General features: G+C 37.2%; 1 pseudogene; it reads right to left on the reverse strand.

Annotated features, from left to right (window-relative positions):
- Positions 1 to 8,265: 8,265 nt before the first annotated feature.
- Positions 8,266 to 23,816, reverse strand: LOC131078354 (uncharacterized; annotated as a pseudogene).
- Positions 23,817 to 24,309: the final 493 nt, after the last annotated feature.

Consider the following 24,309-nt stretch of genomic DNA (forward strand, 5'->3'; position numbering starts at 1 on the left):
TTTATATATGAGCTGACAAATGTTATCTTTCATTTTGGAATCATTCATTTAGGTGCTAGATCAACAGGAGGACGACAATAGAAAGAAATGCATTTTTTTTGAATATTTTGAATTTATTGCAAGTCTACCATGTGTTAAAGATTCGAAGACTGGCCAGTAGATATATTACACAAGCTCTGAAAATGACCATTTTTGAAATTTTGAAAAAGAAAGATGGAAAACAGCAGTGCCATTAGGAAGTAGCCCAGACTGACTTCTTGTAATATTTGAGCCAAAGGACGTTGTCCTGCCACGTAATGTCTAGAGGCTATTATCTGTTTTCCCTTCGTAAAAATGGACAGAACAACCATGAACTGTAATAAAATCTATAACGAATCTAAGGACAGAGGAAAGGGCATTAAATTCTGTAAATTTATTTAGGATGACAATAGAAGAATTCATGTTACTACAATTTTTCATCACATATGGGATTTAGAGTTCCCTATTAGTGTTTCTTTTGTATGGATGGTAGGAGGAGAGTAATTAATTGTTACTGGCCTGAATTTCTGTCCAAGTAGAGCATCAGTTGCCCTAAACAATGCAGAGTGAAGAAATGTTGCTCTTCCACTGCGACCCTTTATGCTTGCTTCACTGTATTTTGAAGCTCAACTGGGGAAACAGACAACATACCATTTGACAGTGCAAAAATAAAATGAAATATCCACATCTCCCTCAGATTGTTTGACAGGAGGTAAAATGGCAATGTTCCACAGGGAACGCGATCCACTATTGGTGCTCTTCCCTAGAAGGTTGGCACAAATAAAAAAATATGGTTTCCTCTCAAAATGTGGTGCAAAACATAGAAGGTGTCTATGCAATATGCTTTGTGAATCGAGCAGGCAACTTGTATTGTGTTTAAGCAAATGGTCGCCCATTTTACGGAAAGAGAATTTGGATATCCCCTTTAAATCCGTCGACACTGAAATAAATTACAATAGTTTTCAGGTATGCCAATGTTTATTTGACAAGTAAAAACTTAATGGCATTTTTTTGTAGGGTTTTTAGACTCATGATCTATCGAATACATAATTAAAAATCCCATAAAATTAAATACCTAAAATAAGGTTGCACAACAAGAACTTCAATTGCCTATAGATTGTATGGGAATTGCAGATTTGCTATAATGTTTTATTTTATTGTAGAACAAGCATAAACAAGTTAGTTTTTATATAAATTGTGTTGATGATATACAATTATCTGTGTTTTTTTATTTTTTGTTTATGTTAAATATTTTATTTTTCAATATGTATTAGAGTCCTTTAAAATATTGGATAGTAATATATGAGTTTAATAGTGTAGGCTATAAACTAGAATGTTGTGATTAGATTGTGAGGAGAACAACTAATTCTTTGTTGCAAAGGAAGTAGTTAATATTACAATTAAGAAAAGAATATTAAAATTGGTGAGAGATTCCCAATTTTTCTAAAAGTCATTTCATAAAAAAAATTGGGCATCAAGGAATCTGAAGATTATATTTAATTTCATTCTCATTTAGAACAGAGAGAGAGAATTTAGCACATTGGAGTCCATTAGTACTCTCTTATCTACAAATAAATTAAATGGAAAAAATATTATGATTGGTTTGTCTTGTATGAATTTTTTTTAAACACTTGAAAATTGCTATGAATTTATTAATGGTGGTGTAATGTCCCCTTAGGGATATACTTGAAATTTGTCTAAAAATAATAATAACAATATAATTTATTTGCAAGAGTATTTTCTATTAAATTACATATTAGTAATTGAATCTAAGAAGATAATTAATCAGAAAATTAAACCAATGATAATGTAGCTTCCTATTGTAAACTTGCAAAATATAGCTTCAGCCATATTAGAAACATGAGAGGAAAACACCATAGGATGTCGGGAGACTACCCATCACAATTAAGCCCAAGAACATCAAACAAATAACCAACCCAATTCGACACCTTGGCCCACAAGCAACCAACTCAATGGGCATCCACTTAATGGGTAGGATCTATACTCTTAAATTCCTTTGTGTTTCCTTAGCCATTTCTAATAAGATTGCTCTACTTAAATCAATAAAATAAATAATTTGTCTTAACGACTCAAACTAGCAATATTGGATTCCATATATCTCATACCAAATAGTTTAGAATTCTAAATATTTTGGCTATGTCTTATTGTTGCGTACACTTAGATTATGAATTGTCCTCTAGGTTAGATCTTCGACTGCTTTTCTTTTGCTTCGCCCTTTTTTATCCAACTGAGGCTCTTCCTTATATTGTCCTCATAGGGGACAGATAGACACCTCTAACCTCTTCCCCAAATGAGGTGTCTTCTCTAAATAATTGTTGCCTCTTCTTAATTGATCTCATGGCTCTTCATCCATCGTATCCTTTGGAAATTGCTTTGTTCATTGATTGTTAAGACTAAAGGATTGCCAATCAAGGGGATGAATATTATTAACTCCTTTGTGTGGTTGTAGGCTTAAACAATAGAAAATTGGGAAGTCTTATAAATAAGAATATTTTTTGACACATGTTAGACTTTTTTTCTTAATTCTCTTTTAAGGATGAGTGGGATATACACCATGGCGAGGGCATGATAGGTGGAGAACAAAGACTAGCAACCTATGGAAAAGGGTAAGATGATTGTGATAAAAGAGATAAAAAGACAACATTTTGATCAAGATTACACTTTCTAAGCAATGGGAGACGTGGAGTCAAACTATGAATTATTTTGAAAAGTAAATATGAAAATTTAGGAGATGTATGGATAATAACTCCTACCACAAAATTACACAATATGAAATTATCAAATTGGCAACAGTTAGTCCCCCCATCTAAGTAAACTAAAGGAAAAGAAAAATGAACTTTCTTTTTGTAAAGAACCCTACTAGTTCTAACTATTGATGCTGGTATTATTTTGTTTGGGTTTTGAAGTTTTATAATTTTTTTGTGTTTTGCAAGGGTTTAAAGCAATGAATATAAACTAATAAAAAACACTCAAAAACTTGAAATTCAGAGAGTGTTATAAGTAATGACAGCTGCAACTATATTTTCTAACTTTTATTACAATATGGAACCTTTACACAACATGCATACCTGGATGAGGAGGGTATCAACTACTGATTTCAATTTTATGCAAAAAATGCAAATCCCACATGGCTTGAATTCCCTTACAATGGAATTGTTGGCACTTTGCTCTTGGTGGCTAAGTCCTCTACATAGCTGGTTGCTCCCTTCTTTGATTTTCCCACAAATTTTAGAAGCTTCCTCAATGAAAATAGTCAATGCAAATCGCCCTTTGCTGCAACTATGGGGATTGAAAAAGAAAATCATACAATGGGTATGTGCAGGATCATGGTGTGCCTAAACAGGCCCTTAAGTGGCAATGAAATTTCAAAAAATCAGACGTATGCAACTTGACATGAGAAATTGAATAAGTTATGAACATTATTTTTAAAATATGTAAGAAGAGAATCTATAGAAAATTGAATTTAGTTTCTAAGCTACTAGTTGCTTTTTGAAAAAAAAAATCCTATTTGATGAAAATTTCAAATTTCAATGCAATGGTACAAAAATTTCAAGAAAAAGATAAGAAGTAGGTGTATGTCTAACCACCCTAATCACAATCAAATCATAATATTTTTATATAATATTTATAATATAAGTATTAGACTCATGTCCAGATGTGACACATATTTTTTTATAAAGTAAATAATTATTTTTGAATTTTTTACTACAACTTTTCAGAAATTCAGAAACTCCTACGTCTAACCACCTTAACTTGGTCAAAACCTTATGAAATTCATTTTTTAAAATATTTTCCCTATAGTAGATGAAGCATAGGATGTGACGCATGTTTCGGATTCAAAAAATGTTATGCGGTTTGAAAGTTATGAGTATTTTTCAATCAGTTTATCAATCAGGACTTTTGTCAGAATTCAATTAGAAAATAAATAATAATTATTTATTAAAGTCGAAATAAGACAAGCCTTATATTGTTGGAATCTGAGAATGTCCTTAAAAAACCCTTTTCGTTTGATCAATTTTGGCTATTAAAAAAGTCGTCAGCGACCAGTGTAAAGTCTGGAAAATCAAGGAATACTGAAAAAAACGTTTTTTCAGTTGACTTTCCAGGCTTGTCACTTCCAAGCCAAATCCCAAAGCAAAACTGAACGAAAAGATGGAGGGAAAATTTAATGTTTTAAAATCGGACATCCGTTAAAATCGGATATTCATTTTTTAAAAAATAAAAAAATATATTTTAGTAAATTAGGCATAACTTTTGCGTTTTATATCGAAATTTTGATTTTTTACAGGCGTTGAAAAGGTAATTAAGAGATCTATGATATGGAATATGCATATTTTCAATTTTTTTTTTAAAAATAATTATAATTCATTTAAATTCATCCTTCATTTTTAAAACATAAAAAACTCATGACTTTTTCATATGATTTCCCTATTGCATGAATTTTTTTAACAATCATCTAAAAATAAACTAAATAAGTAATTAATTAATAATAGAAAATTTATGAATTTTATTGAGTTTGATAAATTTTGATAAACCATGTTATCTATGTTTGTTCCTTTCTCCACCTCTCTCTCCTAAACCTATCACTCCACCTGTTTCTTTCTTCCTCCCTCTCTTTTGTCCATATTTATACATCTCTCTCTAGACATATATCTCTAATTGTCATTGAATACCTCATTCATTCTCTCAAGCTCTACAAGGTGCTTATATTTCTACCTCTTCATAATTTCCTCCTCTATGTCACTCTCTCTTCCCTAAGATCTAGACTAGTCTCTATGCATTTCCTTCTCATCTCTAGCAACAAAATTCAAAGGGGACAAGGAGAGGCATAGGGAAGTATCAAAAAACGGAGAGGGGGAGAGAGGTGAGAAGGAGAGATTAATTGGTGGGAAGAGAGAGTGTGTGAGAGAGAGCTAGAGGTAATTAGGTGGAAGGCGAAGAGAGAGAGGGAGGGGGTGACTGGGGTGAAGAGAGAATGAGAGGGAGAATTTGAGATTATTAGGGGGTAGGAGGAGAGTGGGAGAAGGGAAAGTATCAACAAAGAGAGAAGAGAGATGGGGACAGAGATTAAGAGAGACATAGAGAGTAATTAGCGTGTGGGGAGAGGGGGGGAGGGAAGTATCTATAAACCCATAGGAGGAGAGAGGTGATCGAGGGTAATTGAGGGAAAGAAATAATGTAAGAGAGAGTTGGGTGTAATTATCAGATAAGAAGAGAGGGAGAAGAGTAAGTATCAACAAAAGGAGAGAGAGAGGAGAGAGAGAGATGTGGAGAGAGGTGAAGAGAGTGATAGAGAGAGGATAATTAGGGGGAGCATAGGGGAAGAAGGAAGTATTAACAAAGAGATGGACTAGAGAGAGGATAATCAGGGGGCTCTCTCCCCATCTCTCCCCGTCTTCCTTTGTTGATACTCACTCCCTCTCTCTCCCCCCTCCCCTTCCCCTAATTACCTTCTCTCTAGACCTCTCTCTTTGAACCTCTCTCCTCATCTCTCCCTCTCTCCCTTTGTTGATACTTTCCCATCCCCTCTCTCCTCTCAACCCCTAATTACCCCCAACTCTCTCTAATTCTCTCTTCCCCAAATGCCATCTCTCTTTCATACCTATCCTCACCTCTAACTTTACCATATGACCCCTTAGGTGTCGTTAGGGGTCATATTGTGTCCTAATGAGTCATTTGGTGTCCTATGAACCCTTAGGACACCATATGATGTTGTTAGGGGTCATATGGTGTGTTAAGGGGTCATATTGTGTCTTAAAGGGTCATATGGTGTCCTATGACCTCTTTAGACACCATATGACTCCTTAAAACACTATATGGTGTTGTTATGGGTCGTATGGTGTCCTAAGGGGTCATATGGTATCCTATGACCCCTTAGGACACTATATGGTGTCATTAGGGTTCGTATGGTGTGCTAAGGGGTCATAAGATATCATATGACCATTGAGGACAACATATGACCCCTAAGGTGTCGTTAGGGGTCATATTGTGCCCTAAGGGGTCATATAGTGTCCTATGACCCTTTAGGACAACATATGGTGTCATCATGGATCATATGGTGTCCTAAGGGGTCATATGGTGTCCTATGACCCCTTAGGTTAACATATGATCCCTTAGGTGTCGTTTGGGGTCATATTGTGTCCTAACGGGTCATATGGTGTCATATGACCCCTTAAGACACCATATGGTATTGTTAGGGGTTGTATGGTGTGCTAAGGGGTCATATTGTGTCTTAAGGGGTCATAAGATGTCATATGAACACTTAGGACACCATATGACCCATTAGGTGTCGTTAGGGGTTATATTGTGTCCTAAGGGTTCATATGGTGTCCTACAACCCGTTAGGTGTTGTTAGGGGTCATATTATGCCCTAATGGGTCATATGGTATCTTATAACACCTTAGGATACCATATGGCATCTTATAACCCCTTAGGATACCATATGACATCGTTAGGGGTTATATGGTGCACCAAGGGGTCATATTGTATCTTAAAGGGCCATAGGACATCATATGACTCATTAGGACACCATATGAACCCTCAGGTGTCATTAGGGGTCATAATATGTCCTAACAGGTCATATGGTGTCTCATGAACCTTTAGGACTGTTAAGGCTCAAATTTGCACCCTACTAAACTACAAGTTTAGTAATTTGGCCTAACATGGGATTCACTTCTGCATGTGGGCAATGCGCAAATTGAAATGAAACCTCCAGTTCCTAGGCCGGTTCCTATTGGATAAATCGCCTATTTGCTCTTCTAACAACTGAAAACTTGGTAGGAAAAGGGAAGAGAAAAGGAAACAATAAAAATAAACTAAGTAACTAGGTGATTCACCGAACTTTGAGGGAAACTAAAATGATAATGACAGGTCTCTTATTGCAAAAATTTCTATTTTAGTGGGTAACACTTCTGTTCTATATAGGCCTGCATAAATGTTTCACAGAAAGGTCCTGGACTGAGCAATCAAGGAAAATATATATTCACATGAAAGCTCCATGTTCTTGTGGACACAAACTGCAACCTGCAAACAAAATACACTTCTGCAACCAGGCTCTTGATGAGACAAAATAACAAGGAATAATACAATTCACTGGTTACCTCTATCAATCATACTATGAACACAAAGATACAGAAAGAAAAGAAGGCTTGAAAAAGAAACTTAATAAAACCTTGCTCCAAAAGATGCTGTCATCATATATTCAGTCTCCAAGATTGAGTTACAGAAATTATACAAGAAAATATGCTAAGGACAAAATTTTGTCACAAGAGCCTTCTCTGCATAATCAGAACTAACTCCAAAAATAGTGTCTTTTTGCACTAAGTACAAAAAACCCCAACTGATTTGGGTCGGATGCAAGAAAAATGCCTCAAAAAGAGGAGTCTAGAAGACACCAAAAAGGGCTATAAACCTGGAAAAGTCTTCCTTAATAAATAATCAACCCAAAAGAGCACTAGAAACAGCCTCAAAATCACTTAACCAAGTAATAAAAGCTCCCCAAAATGGTGGAAAAGTCCAACTTCGACCCTTTACCTAAAAATGCTCCAACCTCCCTAGATTTGCTCCATTTGGTTTCAAACAACCTCATGTTCCTATAAAGACGCTCTTGTCTCCAAAAATATCTTAACTCCTTTTGAATGCTTCCCAAGTGGTTATGAGTGATCCTATATACTCTCCTTGTGTCTCCCAACTGAAAAGACTTCTTCAATGAAAGCCTTATCTCTCCTGAATTAACTCCTCCTTCAAAACTAAGTCAAAAGACTTAGTCTCCTTCTTGCATATGAGTATACCTTTTACATTTCGAATAATAATATTTAATTACAATTTATAATTGCATTGTAATTAAATACATTTTACAAATAAATACCAGTCTTGGACAAAAAATAAAAAACAAAAATATAATAAAAGTAAGACATATTTGATATATTAATAAACATTTATTTATCAAATATGTTTGATTTTTATCATATTGAATAAAATAAAGTCCAGCGGACTTGAGGGAGAATATAAAATATGGCAAAGGGTTTTATAACCCTAAAAATATCTCACTCCCATCGCATTTTCCTCATTTTTTGCAAAATGAAAACCATTTGAAAGGTTCTCGAGGGTTTGGTGCCGCCATGGATGAAGGTTCTGGGTTTTCAATGGGCTTCTTTCTAAATGCAAATCTTTTCTCTACAGGTATGCCCGCACCACATTTACCAGGAAACTGACTGTGTTCGTTTTTCACATCTTGCATACACTGCATTTTGCATATATTTTTACCAGAAAGATAACGCGCTGTGTTTGTTTTTCACATTCTGCAAACTCATCTACCAGAAAAGTAATGTGCTGTGTCTGGTTTTTAACATTTTGCACACATTTTTTTTTTTGCATAAATTTTGCCACTATAGTAGTTGTTGAGTGCACATAGATCTCATCCATGTCTAGATGACCATCAATTAATGATCCCAATGACATTGCAGCAACCTGAGCAACTTTAACATCTAGTCCCTATCCAAGTTCACATCCTGAATGATAAATGCTAATACTACAATCTGGATGAACATTCACCAAACAGATCATTTGCTGCGCCTCTCAGAAGGCATTGAACTTTACAGGTACCAAACGTATTCCTCTTTCCACCCATTGGTTCTGATCATTGAAAGTCTTCACGTCTTTGGTGCGGTTTTCATAATTGCTTGATGCCTTCACAGTACCAAAAACTAATTTTGCATTACAGTATATGAGTTCTTGACCAGAAAGTGCCATGTCTCCTTTAGTATACATATTGAGTTCCCGGACAATATCAGGCAGAAATCCTAGTGCATGTGCTATGTGCTCCATCACTGTTTCAATCATGACTGCTGTCTCAACAAATACCGGTCCTCTCATGTAGGTACATGCAGGCAAGTTAGTCTTGGCTATTTTTCCTTCAATTCTCCAGTTGGCAATGTTATATACCCCATCAATAAATAGTTGGATTGAACTCAAATCTGGATACTCAAAATCAAAGTGGGCTCCCCGGTTATTGAACACTTCCATATGAATTGCTGAAATTTTTCCATTTTTTTGAGAAGCAACTTTATACTTGCACAAGTATGGACTTCGACCACCAACAAGCTGCATATTTGTATTTAGATCAAACAAGAGACGAACAGGTTTTTGAAGTTTATCAGCAGCCATTGCACATGCCATTGCGACTGGGGGCGTTCTATTTAACTTGGCACCATAAGCACCTCCAACACGTGCTACATTTACATTTACTTTGTGTTGCGGCCTGTTCAAGGCTACTGCAACACATTGTTGAACCTGTGAAGGGTTCTGAGTTGATGAGTAAACAGTCATACAACCCTCCTCACCAGGTATACATAAGGACCTTTGTGTTTCCAAATGAAAATGGTATTGATGACCTATACTAACCTCTCCTTCAACAATGACTTCGTCAGATCTAAATGAAGAAGCTACATTTCCTCTCTGAAATTCAAGAGCTCTGTTATCAAAGAATGAGTTGGACTTTATAGCATCTTCAATTGTGAGTATAGGCTTCACTACATCGGTATAAATAACATGTACAAGCTTTGAAGCTGCGTCTGCAATGGACTTTGTTTTTGCTACAATTAATCCCACAGCTTGGCCATAGTAGTGAACCCGTTTAGATGCAAAAACTAGTTCATAATCACTAACAAGATTACAATATCCATCTGCAGCTATTGTATCAGCAGAGAGAAACGCAACAGCTCCTTTCTTTGAAAGGGCTTCCGAAGGGTCTATCTCCTTGATAGTTCCATTTGCTATTGTTGAAAGAACAAAAACTGCATGTAATCCATCTCCAAGTTTTAAATCATCTAAGTACTCTACTTCCCCTGTGACCTGTGCTTGAGCTGATAATTTTGGGAGTGGTTGTGACACTGGATACTCTGATGGGTCCCCATCGAGTCCCCACCCGTACCCTTTCCACTGGGATCACCAGTCTGGGCAATGAAGTCCTTTTGCACTGAATGGAAAAGACAATTGTTGTAGTACTTGATTTTATATATTAGATTGTGTTTTATCCTTATTGAATTTCTGACTTTGGCACATGCTGGGATTGATCTTATGTAGAAATAAAGTTCGAGCACGGGCTCGTGACACTCATTCCTGTAATCGTTAATTCTGATTTCATTCAGCTCACTGTTTGAACATGCATTTAAGATTCAAATACTCTTTTTCTTTACCAACTTGCTGCATTGGATTGTTTATCTTCACGATGTGGTATTGATCCTTTTTTTAAATACTGTAAGGTTTCACATTGAAATAATATGTCCCTTAAATGCTTCAATTGGTTTCTTCATCATTCCACTTGATATTTTGAGATTAGTTACTCTAAAGGGTATGTCGGGCTCATACCCGAAGGGAGCCTCGGTCAGGGGCACATGCCAATTAGAGTAACTAATTATCTGCACATGAAACAAACACATTAGCATAAACATTTCTTTTTTCTGAAGCAGTGATTTGTCTTTATCTTTCCCGCCCTTTCAAAATAGAAATATGATAGGCTATAATAAATGATATGTCGTAGGATAATCTTTCATTGCTTAGATCGGTTGGATCTAACACCTCTTCTTTTTTTTTGTGCAGGAAAGTAGGAGTTTTCAAAGTCTGAAGATCGAGAGAACATTCACAAGAGCAACGGGGCAGCCAATAACCAGTCAAAGCAACCCAAGGCAATGACTGGTTATCCTCACACTCATTTTTTAATTCTATCCCTTTTTGTTTTGGATATGTAGGAAAGATAAGAATGCTAAGCTCACGGCTTGTGTGAGGTTTTAAGAAACTCAGTGTATATAAATATGCTTCAGATGCATGAACTCAATTTGTAATCTATCATTGTTCAATACAAATGAAAATATCCTCTTTTCCCTCTTTTTTCAACACTGCGATGTATCTTTATGTAAATGCAATCATTCGATAAATATGCATCCTCTGGCTAAAATTACATGGGCAATGAAATTTTAGATAACAAGGACACCATATAACATCTTAGGACACCATATGATGTTATGGGTCTTATGGTGTCCTAAGGGGTCATATGGTGTTCTATGAGCCTTTAGGACATCATATGGTGTCGTTAAGGGTCGTATGGTGTGTTAAGGGGTCATATGGTATCCTATGACCCCTTAGGACTCCATATGACCTCTTAGGTATTGTTATGGGTCATATTGTGTCCGAACGGGTCATATGGTGACCTATGACCCCTTAGGACACCATATGGTGTCATTGGGGGTTGTATGGTGTGCTAAGGGGTCATATTGTGTCCTAAGGGGTCACAAGGCATCGTATGAGCCCTTAGACACCATATGATACATTAAGTTTTGTTAGGGGTCATACTATGTCCTAAGAGGTCATATGGTGTCTCGTGACCCTTTAGGACACCATATGACCCCTTAGGACACTATACGACGTTGTTAGGGGTCATATTATGTCATAAGGGGTCATATGGTGTCCTATGACCCCTTAGGACACTATATGATGTTGCTAGGGATCATATTGTGTTCTAAGGGGTCATATGGTGTCTTTATGATCCCTTAGCCCACCATATGGTATCATTATGGGTCATATGGTGTCCTAAGGGGTCATATGGTGTTCTTTGACCCCTTAGGACACCTTATGGTGTTGTTATGGGTCATATGGTGTCCTATGACCCCTTAGGATACTATATGACCCCTTAGGTGTCGTTAGGGTTTATTTTGTGTCCTAAGGGGTCATATGGTGTCCTATGACCCCTTAGGACACCATATGACCCCTTAGGACATCATTTGGTGTTTTTATGTGTCGTATGGTGTCCTAAAGGGTCATATATTGTTCTATCACCCCTTAGGATACCATATGACCCCTTAGGACACCATATGGTGTCGTATGGTATGCTAAGGAGTCATATGGTGTCCTATGACCCCTTAGGAAACTATATTGCCCCTTAGGTGTCATTAGGGTTTATTTTGTGTCCTAAGGGGTCATATTGTGCCTTAAGGGGTCATATGGTGTCCTATGACCCCTCAAGACACTATATGACATTGTTAGGGGTCATATTGTGTCTTATGACCCCTTAGGACATCACATGGTGTCGTTATGGGTTGTATAGTGTTCTAAGGGGTCATATGGTGTTCTATGACCGCTTAGGACACCATATCATGTTGTTATGGATCATATGGTCTCCTAAGGGGTTATATGGTGTCCTATAACCCCTTAGGACACCATATGATCCCTTAGGACACCATATGGTGTCATTATGCGTCGTATGGTGTCCTAAGGGGTCATATGGTGTTCTATGACCCCTTAGGACACCATATCACCCCTTAGGACACCATATGGTGCTATAGGGGTCATATGATGTGCTAAGGGGTCATATGGTGTCTTATGACCCCTTAGAACACTATATGACGCCTTAGGTATCGTCAGGCATCATTTTGTGTAGTTAGGGGTCATATTGTGTCCTAATGGGTCATATGGTGTCCTACGACCCCTTAGGAAACCATATGGTGTTGTTAGGGGTTGTATGGTGTGCTAAGGGGTCATATGGTGTCCTCAAGGTTCATAGGACATCATATAACCCCTTAGGACACCATATGACCCCTTAGGTATCGTTAGGGGTCATATTGTGTCCTAAGGGGTCACATGGTGTCTCGTGGCACCATATGACCCCTTAGGACACCATATCATGTTGTTAAGGGTCTTCTTGTGTTCTAAGGGGTCATATGGTGTTATATGACCCCTTAGGACATCATATGGTGTCGTAAGAGATCGTATGGTGTCCTAAGGGGTCATATGGTGTCCTATGACCCCTTAGGACACTATATGACTCCTTAGGTGTCGTCAAGGGTCGTATTGTGTCCTAATGGGTCATATGGTGTCCTATGACCCCTTCAGACACCATATGACCCCTTGGGATACTATATGGTGCTATGGGTCGTATGGTGTCCTAAGGGGTCATATGGTGTCCTATGACCCCTTAGGATACCATTTGGTATTGTTATGTCTCATATTGTGTCCTAAGGGGTCATATGGTGTTCTATGACCCCTTAGGACACCATATGGTGTCATTAGGGGTCGTATGGTGTGCTAAGGAGTCATACGGTGTCCTATGACCCCTTAGGAAACTATATGACCCCTTAGGTGTCGTTAGGGTTTATTTTGTGTCCTAAGGGGTCGTATTGTGTCTTAAGGGGTCATATGGTGTCCTATGACCCCTTAGGACGCTATATGACATCGTTAGGGGTCATATTATCTCTTAAAGGGTCATATTGTGTCTTATGACCCCTTAGGACACCACATGGTGTCGTTATGGGCCGTAGGGTATTCTAAGGGTCATATGGTGTTCTATGACCCCTTAGGACACCATATTATGTTGTTATGGGTTGTATGGTCTCCTAAGGGGTCATATGGTGTCCTATGACCCCTTAGGACACCATGTGACCCCTTAGGACACCATATGGTGTCATTATGCATCGTATGGTGCCCTAAGGGGTCATATGGTGTTCTATGACCCCTTGGGACACCATATGAGCCCTTAGGACACCATATGGTGCCATTAGGGGTCGTATGATGTGCTAAGGGGTCATATGGTGTCCTATGACCCCTTAGGACATAATATGATCCCTTAGGTGTTGTTAGGGGTCATATTGTGTCCTAACGGGTAATATGGTGTCCTACGACCCCTTAAGACACCACATGGTGTCGTTAGGGGTTGTATGGTGTGTTAAGGGGTCATATTGTGTCCTAAAGGTTCCTAGGACATCATATAACCCCTTAGGACACCATATGACACCTTAGGTATCGTTAGGGGTCATATTGTGTCATAAGTGGTCATATGGTGTCTCTTGACACCATATGACCCCTTAGGACACCATAGCGTGTCGTTATGGGTCTTCTTGTGTTCTAAGGGGTCGTATGGAGTTTTAAGGGGTCATATGGTGTCCTATGACCCCTTAGGACACTATATGACCCCTTAGGTTTCATCAGGGGTTGTATTGTGTCCTAATCGGTCATATAGTGTCTTATGACCCCTTAGGACACCATATGACCCCTTGGGACACTATATGGTGCTATGGGTCGTATGGTGTCCTAAGGGGTTATATGGGTTCCTATGACCCCTTAAGACACCATTTGGTGTTTTTATGTGTCATATTGTGTCCTAAGGGGTCATATTGTGTTCTGTGACCCCTTAGGATACCATATGACCCCTTAGGACACCATATGGTGTCGTTAGGGGTCATATGGTGTGCTAAGGAGTCATATGGTCTCCTATGACCCCTTAGAAAACTATATGACCCCTTAGGTGTCGTTAGGGTTTATTTTATGTCCTAAGGGGTCGTATTATGTCCTAAGGGGTCATATGGTGTCCTATGACCCCTTAGGACACTATATGACATCGTTAGGGTTCATATTATGTCCTAAGGGGTCATATTGTGTCTTATGACCCCTTAGGACACCACATGGTGTCGTTATGGGTCGTATGGTGTTCTAAGGCGTCATATGGTATTCTATGACCCCTTAGGACACCATATTATGTTGTTATGGGTTGTATGGTCTCCTAAGGGGTCATATGGTGTCCTATCACCCCTTAGGACACCATATGGTGTCATTATGCATTGTATGGTGTCCTAAGGGGTCATATGATGTTCTATGACCCCTTAGGACACCATACGACCCCTTAGGACACTATATGGTGCCATTAGGGGTCGTTTGATGTGTTAAGGGTCATATGGTGTCTTATGACCCCTTAGAAAACCATATGACCCTTTAGGTATTGTTAGGCATCATTTTGTATTGTTAGGGGTCATATGGTGTCCTATGACCCCTTAAGACACAATATGAGCCCTTAGGTGTTGTTAGGGGTTATATTGTGTCCTAACGGGTCATATGGTGTCCTACGACCCCTTAGGACACCATATGGTGTCGTTAGGGGTTGTATGGTGTGCTAAGGGGTCATATTGTGTCCTAAAGGTTCCTAGGACATCATATAACCCCTTAGGACACCATATGACCCCTTAGGTATTGTTAGGGGTCATATTGTGTCCAAAGGGGTGATATGGTGTCTCATGACACCATATGACCCCTTAGGACACCATATCGTGTTGTTATGGGTCTTCTTGTGTTCTAAGGGGTCATATGGTGTTATATGACCCCTTAGGATACCATATGATCCCTTAGGACACCATAAGGTGTTGTAAGGGGTCATATGGTGTCCTAAGGGGTCATATGGTGTCTTATGACCCCTTAGGACACTATATGGCCCCTTAGGTGTCGTCAGGGGTCGTATTGTGTCCTAATGGGTCATATGGTGTTCTATGACCCCTTAGGACACAATATGGTCCTTGGGACAATATATGGTGCTATGGGTCTTATGGTGTCCTAAGGGGTCATATGGTGTCCTATGACCCCTTAGGACACCATATGACCCTTTAGGATCCCACATTGTGTCATTAAGGGTCGTATGGTGTCCTAAGGGGTCATTTGGTGTCTTATGACCCCTTAGGACACCATATGGTGTCATTAGGGGTCTTATTGTGTCTTAAGGGGTCACATGGTGTTTTATGACCCCTTAGGACACCATATGATCCCTTAGGAGACCATATGGTGTTGTTAGGGGTCATATTGTGTCCTAAGGGATCATATGGTGTTCTATGACCCCTTAGGACACCATATAACCCCTTAGGACACCATATGTACTAAGTTTCAAATAAGGAGAGATATAAGGGTGAAGAGAGATGAAGAGCTAAAGAGAGGGAGAAGAACTAAAGGACATGGACATAAATAGAGATATAGATATTAAGGAGTATGAAGAGTGAGAGAGAGAGAGAGAGAGAGAGAGAGAGAGAGAGAGAGAGAGAGAGAGAGAGAGAGAGAGAGAGAGAGAGAGAGAGAGAGAGAGAGAGAGAGAGAGAGAGAGAGAGAGAGAGAGAGAGAGAGAGAGAGAGAGAGAGAGGACGGATAGAAAGAGGTAGACATACCTAGATATTGAAAAGGAGAGAGGAAGATAGAGATAAAAAATGAAGATAAAGGGAGAGGGAGATGAATAAATATAGAGAAAGAGAGAGGTATAGACAAAGATAAATATATAAAGAGATGGAGATAAATGGATAGAGAGGGGTAAAGAGAGTGAGATAAAAAAATGAAGAGATAGAGAGATATAAAGGAAGAGAAATGTCGATAGATAGAGAGATATAGATAGTGCAAGAGAGTGAGAAAGAGAGATAGAGTTTATAGATAGGGATAGATAGAGAGGGAGAGAGAGAAAGAGGGAGATATAGATATATAAAGGCACTATAGAGAAGGATGTGGGGAGAGAGCCAGAGATATATAAAGATGGAGTAAATAAAGAGATAAAGGTAGAGAAAGGGAAATATACTTCAAGAGGGTGATAGAGGAAGAGACAAAGAAGTAGATTAATCATGTATAGAGGAAGATATATAAAGATAGAGGAACATATAGAAAGAGAGATTGATAGGGAAAGAGATGGAGATGTGAAGATGGAGATAGATATAGATATGGATAGAGAGTGATACAGAGAGTAAGACAAATGGAGGGAGAGATGGAGTGAATAAGTGAGATTTAGAGATAATGAGATATAAATATACATGAAGATATATCTATAGCGATATAGAGATAGAGGGGACAAGATAGGGTGAAAAAGGAGGTGATAGAGACAAGTAATATATAAGTATATGTAGGATAAGGTAGAGGAGGGAGATAAATAGAGAGAAGAGAGATTATTAGAGAGAAATATAGAAATAAGGAGTGACAATGATGGAGTGGGAGAGGGAGAGATAGGAATAGAAAGATGGAGATATATGTAGAGATGCATGTAACTTGGGAATTTATTTATCTAGATGGGATGAGAAAATAAGTGACATAAGTAGAGAAGAAAGAGATAGATACAATATATTTATATAAGTATTGATGCCCTGCAAAATGGACAAGGTTAGTCTAAGATAAATAACACACAAGACAAGAAACCGTTAGTGTTAGTCAATCAAAAACTAATCTAAACAGGCATATCAAGAGAGATACTAAAACCATGCTAATATATCTAACTAAAGAAACAAAGATAATGAGGCATCTCCAAATGCCTTTTAGCATGTTCTTAGCTCCTTCTCCCTTGTTCCTCTCCTCTCCAAGTTCCAAAATAGTGTAGCTCTCAGCAGCTTTTTGCACTATGGATGCTTATGGAGGATTGAGATTGTAGTATTGTGCTCCAAATGTAAAATGAAGAGCTAATATTAAGCTATTGATACTAAAATTGATTTATTTTAACCAAAATGACAATACATGAGTTTGCTATGCTAAATGCTCTCTTAAAATGCCTATAGGTTAAATGCATACAAGTTTTCAGGATCTGGATTATGAAGAAATGGGCTCTATTTATAGGAAAAATGGAGCAATGGATGGTTGAGATTGAGTAATCTCAACAAGGGTCAAGATTGAATGATTTCAAATCCATGCGAGGGATTTCAACCCAATCCCAAGATGACAAGTGTCAATGTGAGATAGGTTGAGAGGAGAGGGAATAAGCATTAAATGCTTGACATGACCTTGGGAGTTAAAGTCAAGGTTAGTTGAATGAATAAACTCTTTATTCAAAGAATAAAACTTTTATCCAATGGATAAACTCCTGTGCAAATGTGAAAAGGATAAATGTGGTTAAAACAATAAATGTTTGGGGAGACAAGTTTGAAATAACCATAAATGGTTATGTAAGAGCCATAAATGGTCATGTAAGAGCCATTAGTGGTCTTGGAAGACTTTGGGGGTTAATTTGTTGAACACACAAAGCATTAAATGCTTTTCAAAGACTTTGGAGTCTTTGAGAAGTGACTCCATTTTGCTTAGGAATGTGACAATAATTAGGGGATGGATTAGGCTAATTAGGAAGGGGTTAGAAGAATCTAGAAGGGGATTAGATTTTGCAAGTGGATTTGGTGGGTGACGGAAAATAGGATTTTATTAAAATAAAAATTCATTTATTTCAATAAATGTGTGCAAGTTGCATTTATAGGAAAATGCAAGTGGGGGGGGATAATGATTTAAATAAATGTTCAATTTAATTTATTTAAAAGAGGAATAGGGGGATTTAATTAAATAAATAGATTTTATTTATTTAATTGATTTGTGGATTTGATTTTAATGAATTAATTAAAATAAATTGAATAATTTATTTAATTAATAGGAGAATGTTTGGAGATGAATTAATTAAATATTTATTTAATTAACTGATGGCTAGTGGATTTTTTAATCAAATAAATAGCGAATATTTATTTAATTAAGCTAGACAGATTTATGTGACTACAAGTATATATAGACAAGTGATAGATAAAGGAGGTGATAGGGAAAAAATGAGACTTTGTATGCAAAATGTGTGAGTATTTAAAGTTTTAAAATTGAAGGACTAACTTCAAATGATTATAATTAATTTTTGGTCTATAATATCATAAAAATACCCTATCGATTTGATAGGTCTTTGAATTACCTTTCCAATGCCTATAAAAATCAAAATTTCGATAAGAAACACAAAAGTTATGCCCATTTTACTAAACTATACTTTTTATGTTGAGAAAAATAGATATCCAATTTGAAAAAATATGACATGACAATAGTGACATCACAAATCAGATATCCATTAATATTGGATATTCGATTTGGTTTGGTATTACCAAACCAAATTCAAATTTTGGTTGACCCAACAAAAAGTCAAAGCGGATTTGGCGTGTTTGGAAAGGTTTAAAACACATTTTTTGCTCCATTGCCACTTTTTGGTCCCCCATGATCTTGCACATACCCCAATCTAGGAATTAAGATAAAATCCTCCTCAATGACAATATTCGAACCCTCTATAATTCTGATTCTAAAAGATTAAAGAAACTTTGTGAATATGTAGCCAATCTGCACACTGATGACTTCTAGATGAAGCCAACCTTGCAAGCTATCCTCAGCTGGTATTGCACGACCTCAAGCAACTTTGACAATGAAGAATGAACGTTCTCCAATGTCCAAATCTCTAAAAATCTGCAGGAAACCCTTGTTTCTCCACAAAATCCAAAGCTCACAACAATCCAGAGAAATAATAATCATCATCATAATGAATCGAACTTCTTAATGCAAAGGTATATATATTCCCCAAGAAAGTTCGAATTTCTCCAATAAAGCATTTTATTTCATTTAAATGAAATAATATTTCATTATCTCCAACACTTTAATAAATACTTTGGTTTAGGATACCTTGAATTAATTAAATAATTTTCCCCTTTCCAATGATGAGTTGACCCTCAACTTAAGTGAAATTATAAAGTTAAATTATAACTTTATAATGAGCCATTTAATGATTTAATATTGATTTGGCCACTAAAATCTTCATAACTCCCAAAATACTCAACATTTTGATTTGTCGTCTAAAATAAAGGTTCATACTGCTTTTCCCCATGTGACCAAAAGCACTTTCTAAAAATAGAAAGGTCCCCTCTTTATGATACTATAAATAGTAAGTATGGCAAATGTATAGCAAATGATTTCCAAATGATGTCGAATGAAGACCAAACCGAAGCATATTGAACATTGCAGATGATACAAACCTTAGGAGACCCTATAACCATCCTTATTAGCCTACGAGGGTCAGAAATGATAAACTAATCATCCAAAAATCCATGTTTGCTAAAAAGGTGACATTACACTTTTCTTGGAAGGGATATAATTGATAAGGATTTTGAGAAAATAATCTTACAAAAATTTTGAGGATCCTTTCAACATTTATAATAGGCTAGATACTATTGATAAACTAAGAAATATAAAATATGAAGAGTGATGTGCTAACCTAGTGCAGGAAGAAAAATGTCAAGTCAAAAAAGGAGTCATATAGTGATGATTCTCAAGCCTTCATAATGAAGGGGAATAGAATTACAAAATGGGACAAGAAAATTAATCAAGAAAGAGGAATTGGAAGCATGAACTGAGATGCACTCTATCTAAATATCATGATAAAAGTAGATGGATATGTGATCATTGTAGTAAGGTAGGTCACAAAGAAAATGAATGCTAAGATGATTACGGATACTGGAAAAAAGAAAAATCATCTTTCTTAAGTCCTTCCACATCTCTAAGGTGAGCATGGGAATGCCTAAGATGGGGCATCAAGTGTACAATTCCAATCATAGTGACTCATAAATACCCCCATAGATGGATGTGATAGAACTTCTAGTTGAACACACCACTCCACCAACAAACCCCTTTCTACGACTCTCTCCACAAATCCTAGAGGGAACAACACATTCAAGTCATGCAGGCCTATGGGAGGCGTGATGACCCACAATAAATTATGTTGGCTTCTCTCAAGTCCCTCTACTTATTTATATATTTGATTAGAGCTAATAGAGGTTATGCTACCGAAAGAAACATAAACAATCGAAAGCGGGGGCTCACTATCGAGCCATCAACTGGTGCGCTCACTCCCACCTGCTTGTCCTTCATGTTGTCTTCCTCTAGAAAAGAAGAGGGTATGGAGAGGTCCACTATTAAAATAGGCACTCTGACTGATTTGTTCAAGTAATCCTACACATGTGTTCCATCTTGTCGAAGGAATTAACTAGCTTATATATATATATATATATATATATATATATAGAGAGAGAGAGAGAGAGAGAGAGAGAGAGAGAGAGAGAGAGAGAGAGAGAGAGAGATATCCTTCTCGAGACACCTGTTTGACTTTAGGGTATAAAATTAATAAAAAATAGTCGTGCCTCGAGAAAGATATCTCTCAGCGTATATTTTAATATATATAAGCTAGTAGCAGTTGCGATACAACGTGGAAGACATTAAATAAATTAATATATAATTATACTATTAAACATGTATGACAAATTAAGCACCTTTTATTGATTTTATTTTTTGGTATGGAAAATGAGTCTTTGGTTTGATCATTCTCTATGGAAAACACTTAAAACATCTAACTATAAATCACACCTTGGTGTGCAATGGGTATGCTAAAGAGGTGTAAAAGGTCAACCAAGAAAAAAATTGGCTTATTTTTTACATATATTTATATAGTACATGAGGTCAACTAGATGACGATTTAGTGAATGATGTTGTTTGTACATTAAAGGTCTCTATGGAGAAGTGATAGCTTCAAATTAATAATGCATCCACTTACAAGGATCCATAAGTAACTAAAACAAAACCTCTAAATTAGTAAGATAATCAAGCTCCATTTGTTCATGCTTATGTTATATTTGCAATAGGAAGAGAGAGAGGATAAAGAGATGGAGATGGAGTTCAAGAGAGGGATATTAAGAAAAGGTGAGGGGGGATAAAGAGAGATAAGATAGAGGCATAGATAGAGGTGGGAGATATAAACATATATATAGAGTGAGAGGGAGGGAGAGACAAAAAGATAAAGATAGAGATATGGAGTGATATAAACAAAGATATGTATAGAGAGAGATATACATAGGGGTAGAGAGATATGGAGAGATGAAAAAAGAAATACAAATAGATAAGATAGAGAGGTAAAGAGATATAAATATAGATGTATAGGAAGAGGGGAAGAGATTGATGGATAGAGAGAGATATATCTAGAGATAGAGGGGGAGAGATTGATGGATAGAGAGAGAGATATCTAGAGATAGAGGGGAAAGAGGAAGATATAGAGTTAGAGGAAGAGGGAGAGAGGAAGATATGATATTCTGGATAGAAATAGAGAGAGGAGCAGTAGAGAGATATTGAAAGAGGGAGTGACAAGGAGAGAGGGAGAGATAGTGATAGAAAGAGGGAGAGATATGGATAGAAAGGAGATATAGAGAGACAAATATAACTTGGGAAAGATAGAGGGGGTGGAAGAGAGATAATTATATTGAGAGGGAGAGATGGAGGAAGAGAGAAAGGGGGAGAGGGGGAAATAGATATAGAAAGAGGGAGATAATGAGAGAGGAGGAGATGGAGAGATAGAAAGATAAATATATAGGAAGTGATATGTAAATAGATGTATAGAGAGGGATACACAAAGGGGGGGGGGAGATAAAGGAGGTGATAGAGGCAAGTAATAGTGAGAGGGTTGAAATTGTGCATGTTAGTTGATATCTTCACATGTGTTTCATAATTTGATTTGATAATTAATAACAATATGAATAATCTAATTATAAATCCTTGTAAAGAAAATCTAATTTCACATAATTATAAGATTAAGTGTACAATGAGTATGTCATTGCTCTCACTCTTTCCAACTCTTATGTAATCTCTTTTTTCTCATGAAATGTAAGGAGAGTGAACAATTTTTTTTTGAAAGTATTGTATACCTACTTTTTCAAGGATGGGACATTCAAAAGTAGATATTTCCATGCATTCTCTAACTTTTAAATGATCTAAATTGCTATAAACATTGGGTATTATTGATACCCTTGATAATATAAATCACAAACCAACTATATTGAATTTCAAAAACATGGATCATGGTTTTGAAACTTGAATACAAATAAAGTTTGCAAAATAGAAATCCAAACATTGAAGATCAAATGTATTTCATTAGATTATGATTTAATTCATTAATTTTTTTTTAAACAAACCAAACCTTAAGTGTTTTTTATTCACTATTGGCCACCTAATATAGACACACTCTCTTCTAAGTAATTCTCATTATCGCAATGATGATACTTTTTGTGTTATTTGGTGACAATAAGTGTGGTAGAGTGCAATTAAATATATTAATAAGTTATATTAGACTGTTTAATATAGACACCATAATAACTTTTTTTATATATAATGAACCAAAAACAAAAATACTACTATCTTCTTATCTTGCTCTATAACTCAATAATCTCCTTTAGTAATGATCTCTTCTCATCTCCTAATCAATGATGATAGATGATCTAAGATTTCTACCATTTCTACACCTTCACCTCTCTTTTTCAAATGGTCGATCCCTCCATGATTGTTTGCACAAATGAATGGCAAATTTGATGAAGTAATCTTTTTGCCTTTCAAATAATTGAATTTTATTCCTAAAATCGTTAATAGTTCCATCCCCTCATCACCACCACTCTACTACTACAAATCACCTCCTCTATCTCATTCACCTCCACCATATAACCCACCTCTCTCCTTGTCTTCCCTCGACTCTTCTATGTATAAAATGAACTAGAGGATACAAATGCTACTATCTTCTTATCTTGCAGAAACATCTTACCATTAGCTATCAGGAATAGCAAAAAAAATATATTGAGTAGGGAATGAAAGTAACATGGAAAAACTAGACTGATCGGGATGAACACCTATTCATTGCATATGGTGAATCAACATCTATCTTTACTCCCATATATTTCGAAATCCTATACACGCGACAACAAAATAGGTCTCTAAAACCAATGTCATGCATTGCAGTCTCTAGTTTCTTTCTCCGAAACAATAAGAACAGGGGCTTATACAGAGACTTACAGTAATGATTCCGCTTTGAAAACTTATAAAGGATTATGGCCGCAAGAAAAAAAGAGAATAATTCATGCTGCAATTGCCGCAAGGTCTCTAGTAAAACGAGAAAGATTTGCATCTGAAGAACCGCCGGGCATCATAGCCCTTGTCGCCGCTTCCTTCCATCTCAAGCTATTCTTCCTTGACTCTGCGAATTCTTCCCCACCCTCCATCGCTGATTTCACACATCCCTCAATCTCCTTCATCCCCACAACCCCATCTTCTCCCTTCTTCATTCTGCTCCCTGTTTTCCAAACGTCCACCACGCATTTGGAGTTACTGTGTTGATCCGCCCAAATCTCCAGAGTGAGCATGGGAACCCAGGGAAGGAAGGAATCGTAAAGGACGCAGGATACAGGATTGGTGGAGGCATTGAAACGGAGGAGGAGGGATTCGAGCCCATGACCAGTCATGGTATGGTGCATGTGATAGAAGAGGAAATCGTTGATGTGGTGGTCGATGGGCACGTAAGGAGGGATCTGGTCGGGAATCCACTCCAACCGAACAAGGCCCGGAACGGCCAGGTTGAGGCGATTGGGGTATTGTGTGGCCTTTTCAATTCTGGTATGATCGTAATGGAGGCTTATGAAGGAGACGAGGCAGCCCTTGGAAGCATTGGATTGGTGTAGCCCAGAGTGGCGTCGGGACAACCACGACGTGCTCTGAAAATTTCTTGCTTCCAATCTCATTCTCCATTTACAAGCTGCTCCTCGTCTGCAGCACAAAAGCAAGTGTAAATATGAAAATTGAATGTGATCCACAATCGTCTTTAATATATAGATTGGCCTGTGAAATTCTAATAGGGGA

The sequence above is a fragment of the Cryptomeria japonica genome, chromosome 1 (genome assembly GCF_030272615.1).
Source record: "Cryptomeria japonica chromosome 1, Sugi_1.0, whole genome shotgun sequence".
Classification (NCBI taxonomy): domain Eukaryota; kingdom Viridiplantae; phylum Streptophyta; class Pinopsida; order Cupressales; family Cupressaceae; genus Cryptomeria; species Cryptomeria japonica.